Consider the following 24,982-nt stretch of genomic DNA (forward strand, 5'->3'; position numbering starts at 1 on the left):
AGGGGGTAGAATTCAACACAAATAACCGGCTTTGAAATATGGATGGCTGTCCATCAACATTAGGTCATATTTTACCTGTTGGCAACCAGCATCGCTGACCATTTTTCTCAATTGAGAAACCTAGCAATTCTCCATAATTAACATAATTTGATTGCAACAACTGTTGATGCTAATGTTACTTGAGAAATGTGTGTCTAAAGTGGTAGATCTCGCTATCCATGATGACGATTCAAGATATTCCCATTCAGAGCATGAATCTGGTGGCTAGAAATGACCTTGCTCATTTTTCTTCCACCTTTGATGACTGTTCCTTGTTCTTCAATGAACGTGGATGAAGGGAATATGTTCTGAGTGGATGATAACCATGTACAATAAAAGCTACTGAAATGTCTCCCAAATCCTTATCGTTAGTAAAATAAAACCTCTTGAATCAGTCCTGAGACCCCAGCAATAATCTTTTCCGTTTTCTGGCTTTCGTTGATCTCCATGTCCAGCCCTTATATTTTGCTTCAAAATGAGGAGTTTTAAAATGTTCCTTTCAGGACAACCTTTGACCTTCATACGTAGAAGAACCTTGTACTTTCTAACAACTTTTTGGTAGCTTGTGAGCGTCATAGAGCAAATCATGTTACATGTGCATGTTCGATAGAGTCTCAGCTTTTCATAGATAGCTTTTAGTAGTTTGTAATTCAAACCTTTCTGACTCTACAGATGTTTCTGTAAAAAAAAGACCCGGGCCTGGGCACCTTCGGAATCCGTCTTTGTCTCACAAACACAGCTCTATCTCAGCCCCCGTTAATCACACAGACTAACTCTTGGTACCACTGGATGCAGAAGACAGAGACGAATCTGATGGTACAACCCATACGTCTATAGCTAAAACACACAATGTTTAAAAGGGGGTAGAATTCAACACAAATAACCGGCTTTGAAATATGGATGGCTGTCCATCAACATTAGGTCATATTTTACCTGTTGGCAACCAGCATCGCTGACCATTTTTCTCAATTGAGAAACCTAGCAATTCTCCATAATTAACATAATTTGATTGCAACAACTGTTGATGCTAATGTTACTTGAGAAATGTGTGTCTAAAGTGGTAGATCTCGCTATCCATGATGACGATTCAAGATATTCCCATTCAGAGCATGAATCTGGTGGCTAGAAATGACCTTGCTCATTTTTCTTCCACCTTTGATGACTGTTCCTTGTTCTTCAATGAACGTGGATGAAGGGAATATGTTCTGAGTGGATGATAACCATGTACAATAAAAGCTACTGAAATGTCTCCCAAATCCTTATCGTTAGTAAAATAAAACCTCTTGAATCAGTCCTGAGACCCCAGCAATAATCTTTTCCGTTTTCTGGCTTTCGTTGATCTCCATGTCCAGCCCTTATATTTTGCTTCAAAATGAGGAGTTTTAAAATGTTCCTTTCAGGACAACCTTTGACCTTCATACGTAGAAGAACCTTGTACTTTCTAACAACTTTTTGGTAGCTTGTGAGCGTCATAGAGCAAATCATGTTACATGTGCATGTTCGATAGAGTCTCAGCTTTTCATAGATAGCTTTTAGTAGTTTGTAATTCAAACCTTTCTGACTCTACAGATGTTTCTGTAAAAAAAAGACCCGGGCCTGGGCACCTTCGGAATCCGTCTTTGTCTCACAAACACAGCTCTATCTCAGCCCCCGTTAATCACACAGACTAACTCTTGGTACCACTGGATGCAGAAGACAGAGACGAATCTGATGGTACAACCCATACGTCTATAGCTAAAACACACAATGTTTAAAAGGGGGTAGAATTCAACACAAATAACCGGCTTTGAAATATGGATGGCTGTCCATCAACATTAGGTCATATTTTACCTGTTGGCAACCAGCATCGCTGACCATTTTTCTCAATTGAGAAACCTAGCAATTCTCCATAATTAACATAATTTGATTGCAACAACTGTTGATGCTAATGTTACTTGAGAAATGTGTGTCTAAAGTGGTAGATCTCGCTATCCATGATGACGATTCAAGATATTCCCATTCAGAGCATGAATCTGGTGGCTAGAAATGACCTTGCTCATTTTTCTTCCACCTTTGATGACTGTTCCTTGTTCTTCAATGAACGTGGATGAAGGGAATATGTTCTGAGTGGATGATAACCATGTACAATAAAAGCTACTGAAATGTCTCCCAAATCCTTATCGTTAGTAAAATAAAACCTCTTGAATCAGTCCTGAGACCCCAGCAATAATCTTTTCCGTTTTCTGGCTTTCGTTGATCTCCATGTCCAGCCCTTATATTTTGCTTCAAAATGAGGAGTTTTAAAATGTTCCTTTCAGGACAACCTTTGACCTTCATACGTAGAAGAACCTTGTACTTTCTAACAACTTTTTGGTAGCTTGTGAGCGTCATAGAGCAAATCATGTTACATGTGCATGTTCGATAGAGTCTCAGCTTTTCATAGATAGCTTTTAGTAGTTTGTAATTCAAACCTTTCTGACTCTACAGATGTTTCTGTAAAAAAAAGACCCGGGCCTGGGCACCTTCGGAATCCGTCTTTGTCTCACAAACACAGCTCTATCTCAGCCCCCGTTAATCACACAGACTAACTCTTGGTACCACTGGATGCAGAAGACAGAGATGAATCTGATGGTACAACCCATACGTCTATAGCTAAAACACACAATGTTTAAAAGGGGGTAGAATTCAACACAAATAACCGGCTTTGAAATATGGATGGCTGTCCATCAACATTAGGTCATATTTTACCTGTTGGCAACCAGCATCGCTGACCATTTTTCTCAATTGAGAAACCTAGCAATTCTCCATAATTAACATAATTTGATTGCAACAACTGTTGATGCTGAGAATGCAACACAAACCGCTGGTGCAAATGCTCTTTTCAAGATGCTCCACCTTGATCACAACAACTTACGCACCAAGACTATACTTTCAGGGATCATTTCTATAGTGCGTTACTTGAGAAATGTGTGTATAAAGTGGTAGATCTCGCTATCCATGATGACGATTCAAGATATTCCCATTCAGAGCATGAATCTGGTGGCTAGAAATGACCTTGCTCATTTTTCTTCCACCTTTGATGACTGTTCCTTGTTCTTCAATGAATGTGGATGAAGGGAATATGTTCTGACTGGATGATAACCATGTACAATAAAAGCTACTGAAATGTCTCCCAAATCCTTATCGTTAGTAAAATAAAACCTCTTGAATCAGTCCTGAGACCCCAGCAATAATCTTTTCCGTTTTCTGGCTTTCGTTGATCTCCATGTCCAGCCCTTATATTTTGCTTCAAAATGAGGAGTTTTAAAATTTTCCTTTCAGGACAACCTTTGACCTTCATACGTAGAAGAACCTTGTACTTTCTAACAACGTTTTGGTAGCTTGTGAGCGTCATAGAGCAAAACATGTTACATGTGCATGTTCGATAGAGTCTCAGCTTTTCATAGATAGCTTTTAGTAGTTTGTAATTCAAACCTTTCTGACTCTACAGATGTTTCTTTAAAAAAAAGACCCGGGCCTGGGCACCTTCGGAATCCGTCTTTGTCTCACAAACACAGCTCTATCTCAGCCCCCGTTAATCACACAGACTAACTCTTGTTACCACTGGATGCAGAAGACAGAGACGAATCTGATGGTACAACCCATACGTCTATAGCTAAAACACACAATGTTTTAAAGGGGGTAGAATTCAACACAAATAACCGGCTTTGAAATATGGATGGCTGTCCATCAACATTAGGTCATATTTTACCTGTTGGCAACCAGCATCGCTGACCATTTTTCTCAATTGAGAAACCTAGCAATTCTCCATAATTAACATAATTTGATTGCAACAACTGTTGATGCTAATGTTACTTGAGAAATGTGTGTCTAAAGTGGTAGATCTCGCTATCCATGATGACGATTCAAGATATTCCCATTCAGAGCATGAATCTGGTGGCTAGAAATGACCTTGCTCATTTTTCTTCCACCTTTGATGACTGTTCCTTGTTCTTCAATGAACGTGGATGAAGGGAATATGTTCTGAGTGGATGATAACCATGTACAATAAAAGCTACTGAAATGTCTCCCAAATCCTTATCGTTAGTAAAATAAAACCTCTTGAATCAGTCCTGAGACCCCAGCAATAATCTTTTCCGTTTTCTGGCTTTCGTTGATCTCCATGTCCAGCCCTTATATTTTGCTTCAAAATGAGGAGTTTTAAAATGTTCCTTTCAGGACAACCTTTGACCTTCATACGTAGAAGAACCTTGTACTTTCTAACAACTTTTTGGTAGCTTGTGAGCGTCATAGAGCAAATCATGTTACATGTGCATGTTCGATAGAGTCTCAGCTTTTCATAGATAGCTTTTAGTAGTTTGTAATTCAAACCTTTCTGACTCTACAGATGTTTCTGTAAAAAAAAGACCCGGGCCTGGGCACCTTCGGAATCCGTCTTTGTCTCACAAACACAGCTCTATCTCAGCCCCCGTTAATCACACAGACTAACTCTTGGTACCACTGGATGCAGAAGACAGAGATGAATCTGATGGTACAACCCATACGTCTATAGCTAAAACACACAATGTTTAAAAGGGGGTAGAATTCAACACAAATAACCGGCTTTGAAATATGGATGGCTGTCCATCAACATTAGGTCATATTTTACCTGTTGGCAACCAGCATCGCTGACCATTTTTCTCAATTGAGAAACCTAGCAATTCTCCATAATTAACATAATTTGATTGCAACAACTGTTGATGCTGAGAATGCAACACAAACCGCTGGTGCAAATGCTCTTTTCAAGATGCTCCACCTTGATCACAACAACTTACGCACCAAGACTATACTTTCAGGGATCATTTCTATAGTGCGTTACTTGAGAAATGTGTGTATAAAGTGGTAGATCTCGCTATCCATGATGACGATTCAAGATATTCCCATTCAGAGCATGAATCTGGTGGCTAGAAATGACCTTGCTCATTTTTCTTCCACCTTTGATGACTGTTCCTTGTTCTTCAATGAATGTGGATGAAGGGAATATGTTCTGAGTGGATGATAACCATGTACAATAAAAGCTACTGAAATGTCTCCCAAATCCTTATCGTTAGTAAAATAAAACCTCTTGAATCAGTCCTGAGACCCCAGCAATAATCTTTTCCGTTTTCTGGCTTTCGTTGATCTCCATGTCCAGCCCTTATATTTTGCTTCAAAATGAGGAGTTTTAAAATTTTCCTTTCAGGACAACCTTTGACCTTCATACGTAGAAGAACCTTGTACTTTCTAACAACGTTTTGGTAGCTTGTGAGCGTCATAGAGCAAAACATGTTACATGTGCATGTTCGATAGAGTCTCAGCTTTTCATAGATAGCTTTTAGTAGTTTGTAATTCAAACCTTTCTGACTCTACAGATGTTTCTTTAAAAAAAAGACCCGGGCCTGGGCACCTTCGGAATCCGTCTTTGTCTCACAAACACAGCTCTATCTCAGCCCCCGTTAATCACACAGACTAACTCTTGTTACCACTGGATGCAGAAGACAGAGACGAATCTGATGGTACAACCCATACGTCTATAGCTAAAACACACAATGTTTAAAAGGGGGTAGAATTCAACACAAATAACCGGCTTTGAAATATGGATGGCTGTCCATCAACATTAGGTCATATTTTACCTGTTGGCAACCAGCATCGCTGACCATTTTTCTCAATTGAGAAACCTAGCAATTCTCCATAATTAACATAATTTGATTGCAACAACTGTTGATGCTGAGAATGCAACACAAACCGCTGGTGCAAATGCTCTTTTCAAGATGCTCCACCTTGATCACAACAACTTACGCACCAAGACTATACTTTCAGGGATCATTTCTATAGTGCGTTACTTGAGAAATGTGTGTATAAAGTGGTAGATCTCGCTATCCATGATGACGATTCAAGATATTCCCATTCAGAGCATGAATCTGGTGGCTAGAAATGACCTTGCTCATTTTTCTTCCACCTTTGATGACTGTTCCTTGTTCTTCAATGAATGTGGATGAAGGGAATATGTTCTGAGTGGATGATAACCATGTACAATAAAAGCTACTGAAATGTCTCCCAAATCCTTATCGTTAGTAAAATAAAACCTCTTGAATCAGTCCTGAGACCCCAGCAATAATCTTTTCCGTTTTCTGGCTTTCGTTGATCTCCATGTCCAGCCCTTATATTTTGCTTCAAAATGAGGAGTTTTAAAATTTTCCTTTCAGGACAACCTTTGACCTTCATACGTAGAAGAACCTTGTACTTTCTAACAACGTTTTGGTAGCTTGTGAGCGTCATAGAGCAAAACATGTTACATGTGCATGTTCGATAGAGTCTCAGCTTTTCATAGATAGCTTTTAGTAGTTTGTAATTCAAACCTTTCTGACTCTACAGATGTTTCTTTAAAAAAAAGACCCGGGCCTGGGCACCTTCGGAATCCGTCTTTGTCTCACAAACACAGCTCTATCTCAGCCCCCGTTAATCACACAGACTAACTCTTGGTACCACTGGATGCAGAAGACAGAGACGAATCTGATGGTACAACCCATACGTCTATAGCTAAAACACACAATGTTTAAAAGGGGGTAGAATTCAACACAAATAACCGGCTTTGAAATATGGATGGCTGTCCATCAACATTAGGTCATATTTTACCTGTTGGCAACCAGCATCGCTGACCATTTTTCTCAATTGAGAAACCTAGCAATTCTCCATAATTAACATAATTTGATTGCAACAACTGTTGATGCTAATGTTACTTGAGAAATGTGTGTCTAAAGTGGTAGATCTCGCTATCCATGATGACGATTCAAGATATTCCCATTCAGAGCATGAATCTGGTGGCTAGAAATGACCTTGCTCATTTTTCTTCCACCTTTGATGACTGTTCCTTGTTCTTCAATGAACGTGGATGAAGGGAATATGTTCTGAGTGGATGATAACCATGTACAATAAAAGCTACTGAAATGTCTCCCAAATCCTTATCGTTAGTAAAATAAAACCTCTTGAATCAGTCCTGAGACCCCAGCAATAATCTTTTCCGTTTTCTGGCTTTCGTTGATCTCCATGTCCAGCCCTTATATTTTGCTTCAAAATGAGGAGTTTTAAAATGTTCCTTTCAGGACAACCTTTGACCTTCATACGTAGAAGAACCTTGTACTTTCTAACAACTTTTTGGTAGCTTGTGAGCGTCATAGAGCAAATCATGTTACATGTGCATGTTCGATAGAGTCTCAGCTTTTCATAGATAGCTTTTAGTAGTTTGTAATTCAAACCTTTCTGACTCTACAGATGTTTCTGTAAAAAAAAGACCCGGGCCTGGGCACCTTCGGAATCCGTCTTTGTCTCACAAACACAGCTCTATCTCAGCCCCCGTTAATCACACAGACTAACTCTTGGTACCACTGGATGCAGAAGACAGAGACGAATCTGATGGTACAACCCATACGTCTATAGCTAAAACACACAATGTTTAAAAGGGGGTAGAATTCAACACAAATAACCGGCTTTGAAATATGGATGGCTGTCCATCAACATTAGGTCATATTTTACCTGTTGGCAACCAGCATCGCTGACCATTTTTCTCAATTGAGAAACCTAGCAATTCTCCATAATTAACATAATTTGATTGCAACAACTGTTGATGCTAATGTTACTTGAGAAATGTGTGTCTAAAGTGGTAGATCTCGCTATCCATGATGACGATTCAAGATATTCCCATTCAGAGCATGAATCTGGTGGCTAGAAATGACCTTGCTCATTTTTCTTCCACCTTTGATGACTGTTCCTTGTTCTTCAATGAACGTGGATGAAGGGAATATGTTCTGAGTGGATGATAACCATGTACAATAAAAGCTACTGAAATGTCTCCCAAATCCTTATCGTTAGTAAAATAAAACCTCTTGAATCAGTCCTGAGACCCCAGCAATAATCTTTTCCGTTTTCTGGCTTTCGTTGATCTCCATGTCCAGCCCTTATATTTTGCTTCAAAATGAGGAGTTTTAAAATGTTCCTTTCAGGACAACCTTTGACCTTCATACGTAGAAGAACCTTGTACTTTCTAACAACTTTTTGGTAGCTTGTGAGCGTCATAGAGCAAATCATGTTACATGTGCATGTTCGATAGAGTCTCAGCTTTTCATAGATAGCTTTTAGTAGTTTGTAATTCAAACCTTTCTGACTCTACAGATGTTTCTGTAAAAAAAAGACCCGGGCCTGGGCACCTTCGGAATCCGTCTTTGTCTCACAAACACAGCTCTATCTCAGCCCCCGTTAATCACACAGACTAACTCTTGGTACCACTGGATGCAGAAGACAGAGACGAATCTGATGGTACAACCCATACGGCTATAGCTAAAACACACAATGTTTAAAAGGGGGTAGAATTCAACACAAATAACCGGCTTTGAAATATGGATGGCTGTCCATCAACATTAGGTCATATTTTACCTGTTGGCAACCAGCATCGCTGACCATTTTTCTCAATTGAGAAACCTAGCAATTCTCCATAATTAACATAATTTGATTGCAACAACTGTTGATGCTAATGTTACTTGAGAAATGTGTGTCTAAAGTGGTAGATCTCGCTATCCATGATGACGATTCAAGATATTCCCATTCAGAGCATGAATCTGGTGGCTAGAAATGACCTTGCTCATTTTTCTTCCACCTTTGATGACTGTTCCTTGTTCTTCAATGAACGTGGATGAAGGGAATATGTTCTGAGTGGATGATAACCATGTACAATAAAAGCTACTGAAATGTCTCCCAAATCCTTATCGTTAGTAAAATAAAACCTCTTGAATCAGTCCTGAGACCCCAGCAATAATCTTTTCCGTTTTCTGGCTTTCGTTGATCTCCATGTCCAGCCCTTATATTTTGCTTCAAAATGAGGAGTTTTAAAATGTTCCTTTCAGGACAACCTTTGACCTTCATACGTAGAAGAACCTTGTACTTTCTAACAACTTTTTGGTAGCTTGTGAGCGTCATAGAGCAAATCATGTTACATGTGCATGTTCGATAGAGTCTCAGCTTTTCATAGATAGCTTTTAGTAGTTTGTAATTCAAACCTTTCTGACTCTACAGATGTTTCTGTAAAAAAAAGACCCGGGCCTGGGCACCTTCGGAATCCGTCTTTGTCTCACAAACACAGCTCTATCTCAGCCCCCGTTAATCACACAGACTAACTCTTGGTACCACTGGATGCAGAAGACAGAGACGAATCTGATGGTACAGCCCATACGTCTATAGCTAAAACACACAATGTTTAAAAGGGGGTAGAATTCAACACAAATAACCGGCTTTGAAATATGGATGGCTGTCCATCAACATTAGGTCATATTTTACCTGTTGGCAACCAGCATCGCTGACCATTTTTCTCAATTGAGAAACCTAGCAATTCTCCATAATTAACATAATTTGATTGCAACAACTGTTGATGCTAATGTTACTTGAGAAATGTGTGTCTAAAGTGGTAGATCTCGCTATCCATGATGACGATTCAAGATATTCCCATTCAGAGCATGAATCTGGTGGCTAGAAATGACCTTGCTCATTTTTCTTCCACCTTTGATGACTGTTCCTTGTTCTTCAATGAACGTGGATGAAGGGAATATGTTCTGAGTGGATGATAACCATGTACAATAAAAGCTACTGAAATGTCTCCCAAATCCTTATCGTTAGTAAAATAAAACCTCTTGAATCAGTCCTGAGACCCCAGCAATAATCTTTTCCGTTTTCTGGCTTTCGTTGATCTCCAAGTCCAGCCCTTATATTTTGCTTCAAAATGAGGAGTTTTAAAATGTTCCTTTCAGGACAACCTTTGACCTTCATACGTAGAAGAACCTTGTACTTTCTAACAACTTTTTGGTAGCTTGTGAGCGTCATAGAGCAAATCATGTTACATGTGCATGTTCGATAGAGTCTCAGCTTTTCATAGATAGCTTTTAGTAGTTTGTAATTCAAACCTTTCTGACTCTACAGATGTTTCTGTAAAAAAAAGACCCGGGCCTGGGCACCTTCGGAATCCGTCTTTGTCTCACAAACACAGCTCTATCTCAGCCCCCGTTAATCACACAGACTAACTCTTGGTACCACTGGATGCAGAAGACAGAGATGAATCTGATGGTACAACCCATACGTCTATAGCTAAAACACACAATGTTTAAAAGGGGGTAGAATTCAACACAAATAACCGGCTTTGAAATATGGATGGCTGTCCATCAACATTAGGTCATATTTTACCTGTTGGCAACCAGCATCGCTGACCATTTTTCTCAATTGAGAAACCTAGCAATTCTCCATAATTAACATAATTTGATTGCAACAACTGTTGATGCTGAGAATGCAACACAAACCGCTGGTGCAAATGCTCTTTTCAAGATGCTCCACCTTGATCACAACAACTTACGCACCAAGACTATACTTTCAGGGATCATTTCTATAGTGCGTTACTTGAGAAATGTGTGTATAAAGTGGTAGATCTCGCTATCCATGATGACGATTCAAGATATTCCCATTCAGAGCATGAATCTGGTGGCTAGAAATGACCTTGCTCATTTTTCTTCCACCTTTGATGACTGTTCCTTGTTCTTCAATGAATGTGGATGAAGGGAATATGTTCTGACTGGATGATAACCATGTACAATAAAAGCTACTGAAATGTCTCCCAAATCCTTATCGTTAGTAAAATAAAACCTCTTGAATCAGTCCTGAGACCCCAGCAATAATCTTTTCCGTTTTCTGGCTTTCGTTGATCTCCATGTCCAGCCCTTATATTTTGCTTCAAAATGAGGAGTTTTAAAATTTTCCTTTCAGGACAACCTTTGACCTTCATACGTAGAAGAACCTTGTACTTTCTAACAACGTTTTGGTAGCTTGTGAGCGTCATAGAGCAAAACATGTTACATGTGCATGTTCGATAGAGTCTCAGCTTTTCATAGATAGCTTTTAGTAGTTTGTAATTCAAACCTTTCTGACTCTACAGATGTTTCTTTAAAAAAAAGATCCGGGCCTGGGCACCTTCGGAATCCGTCTTTGTCTCACAAACACAGCTCTATCTCAGCCCCCGTTAATCACACAGACTAACTCTTGTTACCACTGGATGCAGAAGACAGAGACGAATCTGATGGTACAACCCATACGTCTATAGCTAAAACACACAATGTTTAAAAGGGGGTAGAATTCAACACAAATAACCGGCTTTGAAATATGGATGGCTGTCCATCAACATTAGGTCATATTTTACCTGTTGGCAACCAGCATCGCTGACCATTTTTCTCAATTGAGAAACCTAGCAATTCTCCATAATTAACATAATTTGATTGCAACAACTGTTGATGCTAATGTTACTTGAGAAATGTGTGTCTAAAGTGGTAGATCTCGCTATCCATGATGACGATTCAAGATATTCCCATTCAGAGCATGAATCTGGTGGCTAGAAATGACCTTGCTCATTTTTCTTCCACCTTTGATGACTGTTCCTTGTTCTTCAATGAACGTGGATGAAGGGAATATGTTCTGAGTGGATGATAACCATGTACAATAAAAGCTACTGAAATGTCTCCCAAATCCTTATCGTTAGTAAAATAAAACCTCTTGAATCAGTCCTGAGACCCCAGCAATAATCTTTTCCGTTTTCTGGCTTTCGTTGATCTCCATGTCCAGCCCTTATATTTTGCTTCAAAATGAGGAGTTTTAAAATGTTCCTTTCAGGACAACCTTTGACCTTCATACGTAGAAGAACCTTGTACTTTCTAACAACTTTTTGGTAGCTTGTGAGCGTCATAGAGCAAATCATGTTACATGTGCATGTTCGATAGAGTCTCAGCTTTTCATAGATAGCTTTTAGTAGTTTGTAATTCAAACCTTTCTGACTCTACAGATGTTTCTGTAAAAAAAAGACCCGGGCCTGGGCACCTTCGGAATCCGTCTTTGTCTCACAAACACAGCTCTATCTCAGCCCCCGTTAATCACACAGACTAACTCTTGGTACCACTGGATGCAGAAGACAGAGATGAATCTGATGGTACAACCCATACGTCTATAGCTAAAACACACAATGTTTAAAAGGGGGTAGAATTCAACACAAATAACCGGCTTTGAAATATGGATGGCTGTCCATCAACATTAGGTCATATTTTACCTGTTGGCAACCAGCATCGCTGACCATTTTTCTCAATTGAGAAACCTAGCAATTCTCCATAATTAACATAATTTGATTGCAACAACTGTTGATGCTGAGAATGCAACACAAACCGCTGGTGCAAATGCTCTTTTCAAGATGCTCCACCTTGATCACAACAACTTACGCACCAAGACTATACTTTCAGGGATCATTTCTATAGTGCGTTACTTGAGAAATGTGTGTATAAAGTGGTAGATCTCGCTATCCATGATGACGATTCAAGATATTCCCATTCAGAGCATGAATCTGGTGGCTAGAAATGACCTTGCTCATTTTTCTTCCACCTTTGATGACTGTTCCTTGTTCTTCAATGAATGTGGATGAAGGGAATATGTTCTGACTGGATGATAACCATGTACAATAAAAGCTACTGAAATGTCTCCCAAATCCTTATCGTTAGTAAAATAAAACCTCTTGAATCAGTCCTGAGACCCCAGCAATAATCTTTTCCGTTTTCTGGCTTTCGTTGATCTCCATGTCCAGCCCTTATATTTTGCTTCAAAATGAGGAGTTTTAAAATTTTCCTTTCAGGACAACCTTTGACCTTCATACGTAGAAGAACCTTGTACTTTCTAACAACGTTTTGGTAGCTTGTGAGCGTCATAGAGCAAAACATGTTACATGTGCATGTTCGATAGAGTCTCAGCTTTTCATAGATAGCTTTTAGTAGTTTGTAATTCAAACCTTTCTGACTCTACAGATGTTTCTTTAAAAAAAAGACCCGGGCCTGGGCACCTTCGGAATCCGTCTTTGTCTCACAAACACAGCTCTATCTCAGCCCCCGTTAATCACACAGACTAACTCTTGTTACCACTGGATGCAGAAGACAGAGACGAATCTGATGGTACAACCCATACGTCTATAGCTAAAACACACAATGTTTAAAAGGGGGTAGAATTCAACACAAATAACCGGCTTTGAAATATGGATGGCTGTCCATCAACATTAGGTCATATTTTACCTGTTGGCAACCAGCATCGCTGACCATTTTTCTCAATTGAGAAACCTAGCAATTCTCCATAATTAACATAATTTGATTGCAACAACTGTTGATGCTGAGAATGCAACACAAACCGCTGGTGCAAATGCTCTTTTCAAGATGCTCCACCTTGATCACAACAACTTACGCACCAAGACTATACTTTCAGGGATCATTTCTATAGTGCGTTACTTGAGAAATGTGTGTATAAAGTGGTAGATCTCGCTATCCATGATGACGATTCAAGATATTCCCATTCAGAGCATGAATCTGGTGGCTAGAAATGACCTTGCTCATTTTTCTTCCACCTTTGATGACTGTTCCTTGTTCTTCAATGAATGTGGATGAAGGGAATATGTTCTGAGTGGATGATAACCATGTACAATAAAAGCTACTGAAATGTCTCCCAAATCCTTATCGTTAGTAAAATAAAACCTCTTGAATCAGTCCTGAGACCCCAGCAATAATCTTTTCCGTTTTCTGGCTTTCGTTGATCTCCATGTCCAGCCCTTATATTTTGCTTCAAAATGAGGAGTTTTAAAATTTTCCTTTCAGGACAACCTTTGACCTTCATACGTAGAAGAACCTTGTACTTTCTAACAACGTTTTGGTAGCTTGTGAGCGTCATAGAGCAAAACATGTTACATGTGCATGTTCGATAGAGTCTCAGCTTTTCATAGATAGCTTTTAGTAGTTTGTAATTCAAACCTTTCTGACTCTACAGATGTTTCTTTAAAAAAAAGACCCGGGCCTGGGCACCTTCGGAATCCGTCTTTGTCTCACAAACACAGCTCTATCTCAGCCCCCGTTAATCACACAGACTAACTCTTGGTACCACTGGATGCACAAGACAGAGACGAATCTGATGGTACAGCCCATACGTCTATAGCTAAAACACACAATGTTTAAAAGGGGGTAGAATTCAACACAAATAACCGGCTTTGAAATATGGATGGCTGTCCATCAACATTAGGTCATATTTTACCTGTTGGCAACCAGCATCGCTGACCATTTTTCTCAATTGAGAAACCTAGCAATTCTCCATAATTAACATAATTTGATTGCAACAACTGTTGATGCTAATGTTACTTGAGAAATGTGTGTCTAAAGTGGTAGATCTCGCTATCCATGATGACGATTCAAGATATTCCCATTCAGAGCATGAATCTGGTGGCTAGAAATGACCTTGCTCATTTTTCTTCCACCTTTGATGACTGTTCCTTGTTCTTCAATGAACGTGGATGAAGGGAATATGTTCTGAGTGGATGATAACCATGTACAATAAAAGCTACTGAAATGTCTCCCAAATCCTTATCGTTAGTAAAATAAAACCTCTTGAATCAGTCCTGAGACCCCAGCAATAATCTTTTCCGTTTTCTGGCTTTCGTTGATCTCCATGTCCAGCCCTTATATTTTGCTTCAAAATGAGGAGTTTTAAAATGTTCCTTTCAGGACAACCTTTGACCTTCATACGTAGAAGAACCTTGTACTTTCTAACAACTTTTTGGTAGCTTGTGAGCGTCATAGAGCAAATCATGTTACATGTGCATGTTCGATAGAGTCTCAGCTTTTCATAGATAGCTTTTAGTAGTTTGTAATTCAAACCTTTCTGACTCTACAGATGTTTCTGTAAAAAAAAGACCCGGGCCTGGGCACCTTCGGAATCCGTCTTTGTCTCACAAACACAGCTCTATCTCAGCCCCCGTTAATCACACAGACTAACTCTTGGTACCACTGGATGCAGAAGACAGAGACGAATCTGATGGTACAACCCATACGTCTATAGCTAAAACACACAATGTTTAAAAGGGGGTAGAATTCAACACAAATAACCGGCTTTGAAATATGGATGGCTGTCCATCAACATTAGGTCATATTTTACCTGTTGGCAACCAGCATCGCTGACCATTTTTCTCAATTGAGAAACCTAGCAATTCTCCATAATTAACATAATTTGATTGCAACAACTGTTGATGCTGAGAATGCAACACAAACCGCTGGTGCAAATGCTCTTTTCAAGATGCTCCACCTTGATCACAACAACTTACGCACCAAGACTATACTTTCAGGGATCATTTCTATAGTGCGTTACTTGAGAAATGTGTGTATAAAGTGGTAGATCTCGCTATCCATGATGACGATTCAAGATATTCCCATTCAGAGCATGAATCTGGTGGCTAGAAATGACCTTGCTCATTTTTCTTCCACCTTTGATGACTGTTCCTTGTTCTTCAATGAATGTGGATGAAGGGAATATGTTCTGACTGGATGATAACCATGTACAATAAAAGCTACTGAAATGTCTCCCAAATCCTTATCGTTAGTAAAATAAAACCTCTTGAATCAGTCCTGAGACCCCAGCAATAATCTTTTCCGTTTTCTGGCTTTCGTTGATCTCCATGTCCAGCCCTTATATTTTGCTTCAAAATGAGGAGTTTTAAAATGTTCCTTTCAGGACAACCTTTGACCTTCATACGTAGAAGAACCTTGTACTTTCTAACAACGTTTTGGTAGCTTGTGAGCGTCATAGAGCAAAACATGTTACATGTGCATGTTCGATAGAGTCTCAGCTTTTCATAGATAGCTTTTAGTAGTTTGTAATTCAAACCTTTCTGACTCTACAGATGTTTCTTTAAAAAAAAGACCCGGGCCTGGGCACCTTCGGAATCCGTCTTTGTCTCACAAACACAGCTCTATCTCAGCCCCCGTTAATCACACAGACTAACTCTTGTTACCACTGGATGCAGAAGACAGAGACGAATCTGATGGTACAACCCATACGTCTATAGCTAAAACACACAATGTTTAAAAGGGGGTAGAATTCAACACAAATAACCGGCTTTGAAATATGGATGGCTGTCCATCAACATTAGGTCATATTTTACCTGTTGGCAACCAGCATCGCTGACCATTTTTCTCAATTGAGAAACCTAGCAATTCTCCATAATTAACATAATTTGATTGCAACAACTGTTGATGCTGAGAATGCAACACAAACCGCTGGTGCAAATGCTCTTTTCAAGATGCTCCACCTTGATCACAACAACTTACGCACCAAGACTATACTTTCAGGGATCATTTCTATAGTGCGTTACTTGAGAAATGTGTGTATAAAGTGGTAGATCTCGCTATCCATGATGACGATTCAAGATATTCCCATTCAGAGCATGAATCTGGTGGCTAGAAATGACCTTGCTCATTTTTCTTCCACCTTTGATGACTGTTCCTTGTTCTTCAATGAATGTGGATGAAGGGAATATGTTCTGAGTGGATGATAACCATGTACAATAAAAGGTACTGAAATGTCTCCCAAATCCTTATCGTTAGTAAAATAAAACCTCTTGAATCAGTCCTGAGACCCCAGCAATAATCTTTTCCGTTTTCTGGCTTTCGTTGATCTCCATGTCCAGCCCTTATATTTTGCTTCAAAATGAGGAGTTTTAAAATTTTCCTTTCAGGACAACCTTTGACCTTCATACGTAGAAGAACCTTGTACTTTCTAACAACGTTTTGGTAGCTTGTGAGCGTCATAGAGCAAAACATGTTACATGTGCATGTTCGATAGAGTCTCAGCTTTTCATAGATAGCTTTTAGTAGTTTGTAATTCAAACCTTTCTGACTCTACAGATGTTTCTTTAAAAAAAAGACCCGGGCCTGGGCACCTTCGGAATCCGTCTTTGTCTCACAAACACAGCTCTATCTCAGCCCCCGTTAATCACACAGACTAACTCTTGGTACCACTGGATGCAGAAGACAGAGACAAATCTGATGGTACAACCCATACGTCTATAGCTAAAACACACAATGTTTAAAAGGGGGTAGAATTCAACACAAATAACCGGCTTTGAAATATGGATGGCTGTCCATCAACATTAGGTCATATTTTACCTGTTGGCAACCAGCATCGCTGACCATTTTTCTCAATTGAGAAACCTAGCAATTCTCCATAATTAACATAATTTGATTGCAACAACTGTTGATGCTAATGTTACTTGAGAAATGTGTGTCTAAAGTGGTAGATCTCGCTATCCATGATGACGATTCAAGATATTCCCATTCAGAGCATGAATCTGGTGGCTAGAAATGACCTTGCTCATTTTTCTTCCACCTTTGATGACTGTTCCTTGTTCTTCAATGAACGTGGATGAAGGGAATATGTTCTGAGTGGATGATAACCATGTACAATAAAAGCTACTGAAATGTCTCCCAAATCCTTATCGTTAGTAAAATAAAACCTCTTGAATCAGTCCTGAGACCCCAGCAATAATCTTTTCCGTTTTCTGGCTTTCGTTGATCTCCATGTCCAGCCCTTATATTTTGCTTCAAAATGAGGAGTTTTAAAATGTTCCTTTCAGGACAACCTTTGACCTTCATACGTAGAAGAACCTTGTACTTTCTAACAACTTTTTGGTAGCTTGTGAGCGTCATAGAGCAAATCATGTTACATGTGCATGTTCGATAGAGTCTCAGCTTTTCATAGATAGCTTTTAGTAGTTTGTAATTCAAACCTTTCTGACTCTACAGATGTTTCTGTAAAAAAAAGACCCGGGCCTGGGCACCTTCGGAATCCGTCTTTGTCTCACAAACACAGCTCTATCTCAGCCCCCGTTAATCACACAGACTAACTCTTGGTACCACTGGATGCAGAAGACAGAGACGAATCTGATGGTACAACCCATACGTCTATAGCTAAAACACACAATGTTTAAAAGGGGGTAGAATTCAACACAAATAACCGGCTTTGAAATATGGATGGCTGTCCATCAACATTAGGTCATATTTTACCTGTTGGCAACCAGCATCGCTGACCATTTTTCTCAATTGAGAAACCTAGCAATTCTCCATAATTAACATAATTTGATTGCAACAACTGTTGATGCTAATGTTACTTGAGAAATGTGTGTCTAAAGTGGTAGATCTCGCTATCCATGATGACGATTCAAGATATTCCCATTCAGAGCATGAATCTGGTGGCTAGAAATGACCTTGCTCATTTTTCTTCCACCTTTGATGACTGTTCCTTGTTCTTCAATGAACGTGGATGAAGGGAATATGTTCTGAGTGGATGATAACCATGTACAATAAAAGCTACTGAAATGTCTCCCAAATCCTTATCGTTAGTAAAATAAAACCTCTTGAATCAGTCCTGAGACCCCAGCAATAATCTTTTCCGTTTTCTGGCTTTCGTTGATCTCCATGTCCAGCCCTTATATTTTGCTTCAAAATGAGGAGTTTTAAAATGTTCCTTTCAGGACAACCTTTGACCTTCATACGTAGAAGAACCTTGTACTTTCTAACAACTTTTTGGTAGCTTGTGAGCGTCATAGAGCAAATCATGTTACATGTGCATGTTCGATAGAGTCTCAGCTTTTCATAGATAGCTTTTAGTAGTTTGTAATTCAAACCTTTCTGACTCTACAGATGTTTCTGTAAAAAAAAGACCCGGGCCTGGGCACCTTCGGAATCCGTCTTTGTCTCACAAACACAGCTCTATCTCAGCCCCCGTTAATCACACAGACTAACTCTTGGTACCACTGGATGCAGAAGACAGAGACGAATCTGATGGTACAACCCATACGTCTATAGCTAAAACACACAATGTTTAAAAGGGGGTAGAATTCAACACAAATAACCGGCTTTGAAATATGGATGGCTGTCCATCAACATTAGGTCATATTTTACCTGTTGGCAACCAGCATCGCTGACCATTTTTCTCAATTGAGAAACCTAGCAATTCTCCATAATTAACATAATTTGATTGCAACAACTGTTGATGCTAATGTTACTTGAGAAATGTGTGTCTAAAGTGGTAGATCTCGCTATCCATGATGACGATTCAAGATATTCCCATTCAGAGCATGAATCTGGTGGCTAGAAATGACCTTGCTCATTTTTCTTCCACCTTTGATGACTGTTCCTTGTTCTTCAATGAACGTGGATGAAGGGAATATGTTCTGAGTGGATGATAACCATGTACAATAAAAGCTACTGAAATGTCTCCCAAATCCTTATCGTTAGTAAAATAAAACCTCTTGAATCAGTCCTGAGACCCCAGCAATAATCTTTTCCGTTTTCTGGCTTTCGTTGATCTCCATGTCCAGCCCTTATATTTTGCTTCAAAATGAGGAGTTTTAAAATGTTCCTTTCAGGACAACCTTTGACCTTCATACGTAGAAGAACCTTGTACTTTCTAACAACTTTTTGGTAGCTTGTGAGCGTCATAGAGCAAATCATGTTACATGTGCATGTTCGATAGAGTCTCAGCTTTTCATAGATAGCTTTTAGTAGTTTGTAATTCAAACCTTTCTGACTCTACAGATGTTTCTGTAAAAAAAAGACCCGGGCCTGGGCACCTTCGGAATCCGTCTTTGTCTCACAAACACAGCTCTATCTCAGCCCCCGTTAATCACACAGACTAACTCTTGGTACCACTGGATGCAGAAGACAGAGACGAATCTGATGGTACAGCCCATACGTCTATAGCTAAAACACACAATGTTTAAAAGGGGGTAGAATTCAACACAAATAACCGGCTTTGAAATATGGATGGCTGTCCATCAACATTAGGTCATATTTTACCTGTTGGCAACCAGCATCGCTGACCATTTTTCTCAATTGAGAAACCTAGCAATTCTCCATAATTAACATAATTTGATTGCAACAACTGTTGATGCTAATGTTACTTGAGAAATGTGTGTCTAAAGTGGTAGATCTCGCTATCCATGATGACGATTCAAGATATTCCCATTCAGAGCATGAATCTGGTGGCTAGAAATGACCTTGCTCATTTTTCTTCCACCTTTGATGACTGTTCCTTGTTCTTCAATGAACGTGGATGAAGGGAATATGTTCTGAGTGGATGATAACCATGTACAATAAAAGCTACTGAAATGTCTCCCAAATCCTTATCGTTAGTAAAATAAAACCTCTTGAATCAGTCCTGAGACCCCAGCAATAATCTTTTCCGTTTTCTGGCTTTCGTTGATCTCCATGTCCAGCCCTTATATTTTGCTTCAAAATGAGGAGTTTTAAAATGTTCCTTTCAGGACAACCTTTGACCTTCATACGTAGAAGAACCTTGTACTTTCTAACAACTTTTTGGTAGCTTGTGAGCGTCATAGAGCAAATCATGTTACATGTGCATGTTCGATAGAGTCTCAGCTTTTCATAGATAGCTTTTAGTAGTTTGTAATTCAAACCTTTCTGACTCTACAGATGTTTCTGTAAAAAAAAGACCCGGGCCTGGGCACCTTCGGAATCCGTCTTTGTCTCACAAACACAGCTCTATCTCAGCCCCCGTTAATCACACAGACTAACTCTTGGTACCACTGGATGCAGAAGACAGAGACGAATCTGATGGTACAGCCCATACGTCTATAGCTAAAACACACAATGTTTAAAAGGGGGTAGAATTCAACACAAATAACCGGCTTTGAAATATGGATGGCTGTCCATCAACATTAGGTCATATTTTACCTGTTGGCAACCAGCATCGCTGACCATTTTTCTCAATTGAGAAACCTAGCAATTCTCCATAATTAACATAATTTGATTGCAACAACTGTTGATGCTAATGTTACTTGAGAAATGTGTGTCTAAAGTGGTAGATCTCGCTATCCATGATGACGATTCAAGATATTCCCATTCAGAGCATGAATCTGGTGGCTAGAAATGACCTTGCTCATTTTTCTTCCACCTTTGATGACTGTTCCTTGTTCTTCAATGAACGTGGATGAAGGGAATATGTTCTGAGTGGATGATAACCATGTACAATAAAAGCTACTGAAATGTCTCCCAAATCCTTATCGTTAGTAAAATAAAACCTCTTGAATCAGTCCTGAGACCCCAGCAATAATCTTTTCCGTTTTCTGGCTTTCGTTGATCTCCATGTCCAGCCCTTATATTTTGCTTCAAAATGAGGAGTTTTAAAATGTTCCTTTCAGGACAACCTTTGACCTTCATACGTAGAAGAACCTTGTACTTTCTAACAACTTTTTGGTAGCTTGTGAGCGTCATAGAGCAAATCATGTTACATGTGCATGTTCGATAGAGTCTCAGCTTTTCATAGATAGCTTTTAGTAGTTTGTAATTCAAACCTTTCTGACTCTACAGATGTTTCTGTAAAAAAAAGACCCGGGCCTGGGCACCTTCGGAATCCGTCTTTGTCTCACAAACACAGCTCTATCTCAGCCCCCGTTAATCACACAGACTAACTCTTGGTACCACTGGATGCAGAAGACAGAGACGAATCTGATGGTACAACCCATACGTCTATAGCTAAAACACACAATGTTTAAAAGGGGGTAGAATTCAACACAAATAACCGGCTTTGAAATATGGATGGCTGTCCATCAACATTAGGTCATATTTTACCTGTTGGCAACCAGCATCGCTGACCATTTTTCTCAATTGAGAAACCTAGCAATTCTCCATAATTAACATAATTTGATTGCAACAACTGTTGATGCTGAGAATGCAACACAAACCGCTGGTGCAAATGCTCTTTTCAAGATGCTCCACCTTGATCACAACAACTTACGCACCAAGACTATACTTTCAGGGATCATTTCTATAGTGCGTTACTTGAGAAATGTGTGTATAAAGTGGTAGATCTCGCTATCCATGATGACGATTCAAGATATTCCCATTCAGAGCATGAATCTGGTGGCTAGAAATGACCTTGCTCATTTTTCTTCCACCTTTGATGACTGTTCCTTGTTCTTCAATGAACGTGGATGAAGGGAATATGTTCTGAGTGGATGATAACCATGTACAATAAAAGCTACTGAAATGTCTCCCAAATCCTTATCGTTAGTAAAATAAAACCTCTTGAATCAGTCCTGAGACCCCAGCAATAATCTTTTCCGTTTTCTGGCTTTCGTTGATCTCCATGTCCAGCCCTTATATTTTGCTTCAAAATGAGGAGTTTTAAAATTTTCCTTTCAGGACAACCTTTGACCTTCATACGTAGAAGAACCTTGTACTTTCTAACAACGTTTTGGTAGCTTGTGAGCGTCATAGAGCAAAACATGTTACATGTGCATGTTCGATAGAGTCTCAGCTTTTCATAGATAGCTTTTAGTAGTTTGTAATTCAAACCTTTCTGACTCTACAGATGTTTCTTTAAAAAAAAGACCCGGGCCTGGGCACCTTCGGAATCCGTCTTTGTCTCACAAACACAGCTCTATCTCAGCCCCCGTTAATCACACAGACTAACTCTTGGTACCACTGGATGCAGAAGACAGAGACGAATCTGATGGTACAACCCATACGTCTATAGCTAAAACACACAATGTTTAAAAGGGGGTAGAATTCAACACAAATAACCGGCTTTGAAATATGGATGGCTGTCCATCAACATTAGGTCATATTTTACCTGTTGGCAACCAGCATCGCTGACCATTTTTCTCAATTGAGAAACCTAGCAATTCTCCATAATTAACATAATTTGATTGCAACAACTGTTGATGCTAATGTTACTTGAGAAATGTGTGTCTAAAGTGGTAGATCTCGCTATCCATGATGACGATTCAAGATATTCCCATTCAGAGCATGAATCTGGTGGCTAGAAATGACCTTGCTCATTTTTCTTCCACCTTTGATGACTGTTCCTTGTTCTTCAATGAACGTGGATGAAGGGAATATGTTCTGAGTGGATGATAACCATGTACAATAAAAGCTACTGAAATGTCTCCCAAATCCTTATCGTTAGTAAAATAAAACCTCTTGAATCAGTCCTGAGACCCCAGCAATAATCTTTTCCGTTTTCTGGCTTTCGTTGATCTCCATGTCCAGCCCTTATATTTTGCTTCAAAATGAGGAGTTTTAAAATGTTCCTTTCAGGACAACCTTTGACCTTCATACGTAGAAGAACCTTGTACTTTCTAACAACTTTTTGGTAGCTTGTGAGCGTCATAGAGCAAATCATGTTACATGTGCATGTTCGATAGAGTCTCAGCTTTTCATAGATAGCTTTTAGTAGTTTGTAATTCAAACCTTTCTGACTCTACAGATGTTTCTGTAAAAAAAAGACCCGGGCCTGGGCACCTTCGGAATCCGTCTTTGTCTCACAAACACAGCTCTATCTCAGCCCCCGTTAATCACACAGACTAACTCTTGGTACCACTGGATGCAGAAGACAGAGACGAATCTGATGGTACAACCCATACGTCTATAGCTAAAACACACAATGTTTAAAAGGGGGTAGAATTCAACACAAATAACCGGCTTTGAAATATGGATGGCTGTCCATCAACATTAGGTCATATTTTACCTGTTGGCAACCAGCATCGCTGACCATTTTTCTCAATTGAGAAACCTAGCAATTCTCCATAATTAACATAATTTGATTGCAACAACTGTTGATGCTGAGAATGCAACACAAACCGCTGGTGCAAATGCTCTTTTCAAGATGCTCCACCTTGATCACAACAACTTACGCACCAAGACTATACTTTCAGGGATCATTTCTATAGTGCGTTACTTGAGAAATGTGTGTATAAAGTGGTAGATCTCGCTATCCATGATGACGATTCAAGATATTCCCATTCAGAGCATGAATCTGGTGGCTAGAAATGACCTTGCTCATTTTTCTTCCACCTTTGATGACTGTTCCTTGTTCTTCAATGAATGTGGATGAAGGGAATATGTTCTGACTGGATGATAACCATGTACAATAAAAGCTACTGAAATGTCTCCCAAATCCTTATCGTTAGTAAAATAAAACCTCTTGAATCAGTCCTGAGACCCCAGCAATAATCTTTTCCGTTTTCTGGCTTTCGTTGATCTCCATGTCCAGCCCTTATATTTTTCTTCAAAATGAGGAGTTTTAAAATTTTCCTTTCAGGACAACCTTTGACCTTCATACGTAGAAGAACCTTGTACTTTCTAACAACGTTTTGGTAGCTTGTGAGCGTCATAGAGCAAAACATGTTACATGTGCATGTTCGATAGAGTCTCAGCTTTTCATAGATAGCTTTTAGTAGTTTGTAATTCAAACCTTTCTGACTCTACAGATGTTTCTTTAAAAAAAAGACCCGGGCCTGGGCACCTTCGGAATCCGTCTTTGTCTCACAAACACAGCTCTATCTCAGCCCCCGTTAATCACACAGACTAACTCTTGGTACCACTGGATGCAGAAGACAGAGACGAATCTGATGGTACAGCCCATACGTCTATAGCTAAAACACACAATGTTTAAAAGGGGGTAGAATTCAACACAAATAACCGGCTTTGAAATATGGATGGCTGTCCATCAACATTAGGTCATATTTTACCTGTTGGCAACCAGCATCGCTGACCATTTTTCTCAATTGAGAAACCTAGCAATTCTCCATAATTAACATAATTTGATTGCAACAACTGTTGATGCTAATGTTACTTGAGAAATGTGTGTCTAAAGTGGTAGATCTCGCTATCCATGATGACGATTCAAGATATTCCCATTCAGAGCATGAATCTGGTGGCTAGAAATGACCTTGCTCATTTTTCTTCCACCTTTGATGACTGTTCCTTGTTCTTCAATGAACGTGGATGAAGGGAATATGTTCTGAGTGGATGATAACCATGTACAATAAAAGCTACTGAAATGTCTCCCAAATCCTTATCGTTAGTAAAATAAAACCTCTTGAATCAGTCCTGAGACCCCAGCAATAATCTTTTCCGTTTTCTGGCTTTCGTTGATCTCCATGTCCAGCCCTTATATTTTGCTTCAAAATGAGGAGTTTTAAAATGTTCCTTTCAGGACAACCTTTGACCTTCATACGTAGAAGAACCTTGTACTTTCTAACAACTTTTTGGTA

The 24,982-nt window shown here is 39.4% G+C and overlaps 27 non-coding genes across 27 annotated transcripts; all 27 read left to right on the forward strand.

Annotated features, from left to right (window-relative positions):
- The first annotated feature begins 137 nt into the window (after positions 1–137).
- On the forward strand, positions 138–356 carry LOC118952860. Its single transcript, XR_005043790.1, has one exon. It is a non-coding gene; the product is annotated as a small nucleolar RNA U3 (small nucleolar RNA).
- Positions 357–1,034: 678 nt separating this feature from the next.
- LOC118952861 lies at positions 1,035–1,253 on the forward strand. Its single transcript, XR_005043791.1, has one exon. It is a non-coding gene; the product is annotated as a small nucleolar RNA U3 (small nucleolar RNA).
- Positions 1,254–1,931: 678 nt separating this feature from the next.
- LOC118952862 lies at positions 1,932–2,150 on the forward strand. The gene has a single exon (XR_005043792.1). It is a non-coding gene; the product is annotated as a small nucleolar RNA U3 (small nucleolar RNA).
- A 787-nt stretch (positions 2,151–2,937) lies between these two features.
- LOC118952813 lies at positions 2,938–3,153 on the forward strand. The gene has a single exon (XR_005043744.1). It is a non-coding gene; the product is annotated as a small nucleolar RNA U3 (small nucleolar RNA).
- Positions 3,154–3,831: 678 nt separating this feature from the next.
- LOC118952863 lies at positions 3,832–4,050 on the forward strand. The gene has a single exon (XR_005043793.1). It is a non-coding gene; the product is annotated as a small nucleolar RNA U3 (small nucleolar RNA).
- A 787-nt stretch (positions 4,051–4,837) lies between these two features.
- Positions 4,838–5,053, forward strand: LOC118952936. Its single transcript, XR_005043866.1, has one exon. It is a non-coding gene; the product is annotated as a small nucleolar RNA U3 (small nucleolar RNA).
- Positions 5,054–5,840: 787 nt separating this feature from the next.
- LOC118952937 lies at positions 5,841–6,056 on the forward strand. Its single transcript, XR_005043867.1, has one exon. It is a non-coding gene; the product is annotated as a small nucleolar RNA U3 (small nucleolar RNA).
- Positions 6,057–6,734: 678 nt separating this feature from the next.
- Positions 6,735–6,953, forward strand: LOC118952865. Its single transcript, XR_005043795.1, has one exon. It is a non-coding gene; the product is annotated as a small nucleolar RNA U3 (small nucleolar RNA).
- A 678-nt stretch (positions 6,954–7,631) lies between these two features.
- Positions 7,632–7,850, forward strand: LOC118952866. Its single transcript, XR_005043796.1, has one exon. It is a non-coding gene; the product is annotated as a small nucleolar RNA U3 (small nucleolar RNA).
- Positions 7,851–8,528: 678 nt separating this feature from the next.
- On the forward strand, positions 8,529–8,747 carry LOC118952867. The gene has a single exon (XR_005043797.1). It is a non-coding gene; the product is annotated as a small nucleolar RNA U3 (small nucleolar RNA).
- Positions 8,748–9,425: 678 nt separating this feature from the next.
- LOC118952868 lies at positions 9,426–9,644 on the forward strand. The gene has a single exon (XR_005043798.1). It is a non-coding gene; the product is annotated as a small nucleolar RNA U3 (small nucleolar RNA).
- Positions 9,645–10,431: 787 nt separating this feature from the next.
- On the forward strand, positions 10,432–10,647 carry LOC118952814. The gene has a single exon (XR_005043745.1). It is a non-coding gene; the product is annotated as a small nucleolar RNA U3 (small nucleolar RNA).
- Positions 10,648–11,325: 678 nt separating this feature from the next.
- Positions 11,326–11,544, forward strand: LOC118952869. Its single transcript, XR_005043799.1, has one exon. It is a non-coding gene; the product is annotated as a small nucleolar RNA U3 (small nucleolar RNA).
- A 787-nt stretch (positions 11,545–12,331) lies between these two features.
- LOC118952815 lies at positions 12,332–12,547 on the forward strand. Its single transcript, XR_005043746.1, has one exon. It is a non-coding gene; the product is annotated as a small nucleolar RNA U3 (small nucleolar RNA).
- A 787-nt stretch (positions 12,548–13,334) lies between these two features.
- Positions 13,335–13,550, forward strand: LOC118952938. The gene has a single exon (XR_005043868.1). It is a non-coding gene; the product is annotated as a small nucleolar RNA U3 (small nucleolar RNA).
- Positions 13,551–14,228: 678 nt separating this feature from the next.
- Positions 14,229–14,447, forward strand: LOC118952870. Its single transcript, XR_005043800.1, has one exon. It is a non-coding gene; the product is annotated as a small nucleolar RNA U3 (small nucleolar RNA).
- A 787-nt stretch (positions 14,448–15,234) lies between these two features.
- LOC118952816 lies at positions 15,235–15,450 on the forward strand. The gene has a single exon (XR_005043747.1). It is a non-coding gene; the product is annotated as a small nucleolar RNA U3 (small nucleolar RNA).
- Positions 15,451–16,237: 787 nt separating this feature from the next.
- Positions 16,238–16,453, forward strand: LOC118952939. Its single transcript, XR_005043869.1, has one exon. It is a non-coding gene; the product is annotated as a small nucleolar RNA U3 (small nucleolar RNA).
- A 678-nt stretch (positions 16,454–17,131) lies between these two features.
- On the forward strand, positions 17,132–17,350 carry LOC118952871. Its single transcript, XR_005043801.1, has one exon. It is a non-coding gene; the product is annotated as a small nucleolar RNA U3 (small nucleolar RNA).
- A 678-nt stretch (positions 17,351–18,028) lies between these two features.
- LOC118952872 lies at positions 18,029–18,247 on the forward strand. Its single transcript, XR_005043802.1, has one exon. It is a non-coding gene; the product is annotated as a small nucleolar RNA U3 (small nucleolar RNA).
- A 678-nt stretch (positions 18,248–18,925) lies between these two features.
- Positions 18,926–19,144, forward strand: LOC118952873. Its single transcript, XR_005043803.1, has one exon. It is a non-coding gene; the product is annotated as a small nucleolar RNA U3 (small nucleolar RNA).
- A 678-nt stretch (positions 19,145–19,822) lies between these two features.
- Positions 19,823–20,041, forward strand: LOC118952874. The gene has a single exon (XR_005043804.1). It is a non-coding gene; the product is annotated as a small nucleolar RNA U3 (small nucleolar RNA).
- Positions 20,042–20,719: 678 nt separating this feature from the next.
- LOC118952876 lies at positions 20,720–20,938 on the forward strand. The gene has a single exon (XR_005043806.1). It is a non-coding gene; the product is annotated as a small nucleolar RNA U3 (small nucleolar RNA).
- Positions 20,939–21,725: 787 nt separating this feature from the next.
- LOC118952924 lies at positions 21,726–21,941 on the forward strand. The gene has a single exon (XR_005043854.1). It is a non-coding gene; the product is annotated as a small nucleolar RNA U3 (small nucleolar RNA).
- A 678-nt stretch (positions 21,942–22,619) lies between these two features.
- LOC118952877 lies at positions 22,620–22,838 on the forward strand. The gene has a single exon (XR_005043807.1). It is a non-coding gene; the product is annotated as a small nucleolar RNA U3 (small nucleolar RNA).
- Positions 22,839–23,625: 787 nt separating this feature from the next.
- On the forward strand, positions 23,626–23,841 carry LOC118952817. Its single transcript, XR_005043748.1, has one exon. It is a non-coding gene; the product is annotated as a small nucleolar RNA U3 (small nucleolar RNA).
- A 678-nt stretch (positions 23,842–24,519) lies between these two features.
- LOC118952878 lies at positions 24,520–24,738 on the forward strand. Its single transcript, XR_005043808.1, has one exon. It is a non-coding gene; the product is annotated as a small nucleolar RNA U3 (small nucleolar RNA).
- Positions 24,739–24,982: the final 244 nt, after the last annotated feature.

The sequence above is a fragment of the Oncorhynchus mykiss genome, unplaced genomic scaffold, assembly GCF_013265735.2.
Source record: "Oncorhynchus mykiss isolate Arlee unplaced genomic scaffold, USDA_OmykA_1.1 un_scaffold_358, whole genome shotgun sequence".
Taxonomy (NCBI): domain Eukaryota; kingdom Metazoa; phylum Chordata; class Actinopteri; order Salmoniformes; family Salmonidae; genus Oncorhynchus; species Oncorhynchus mykiss.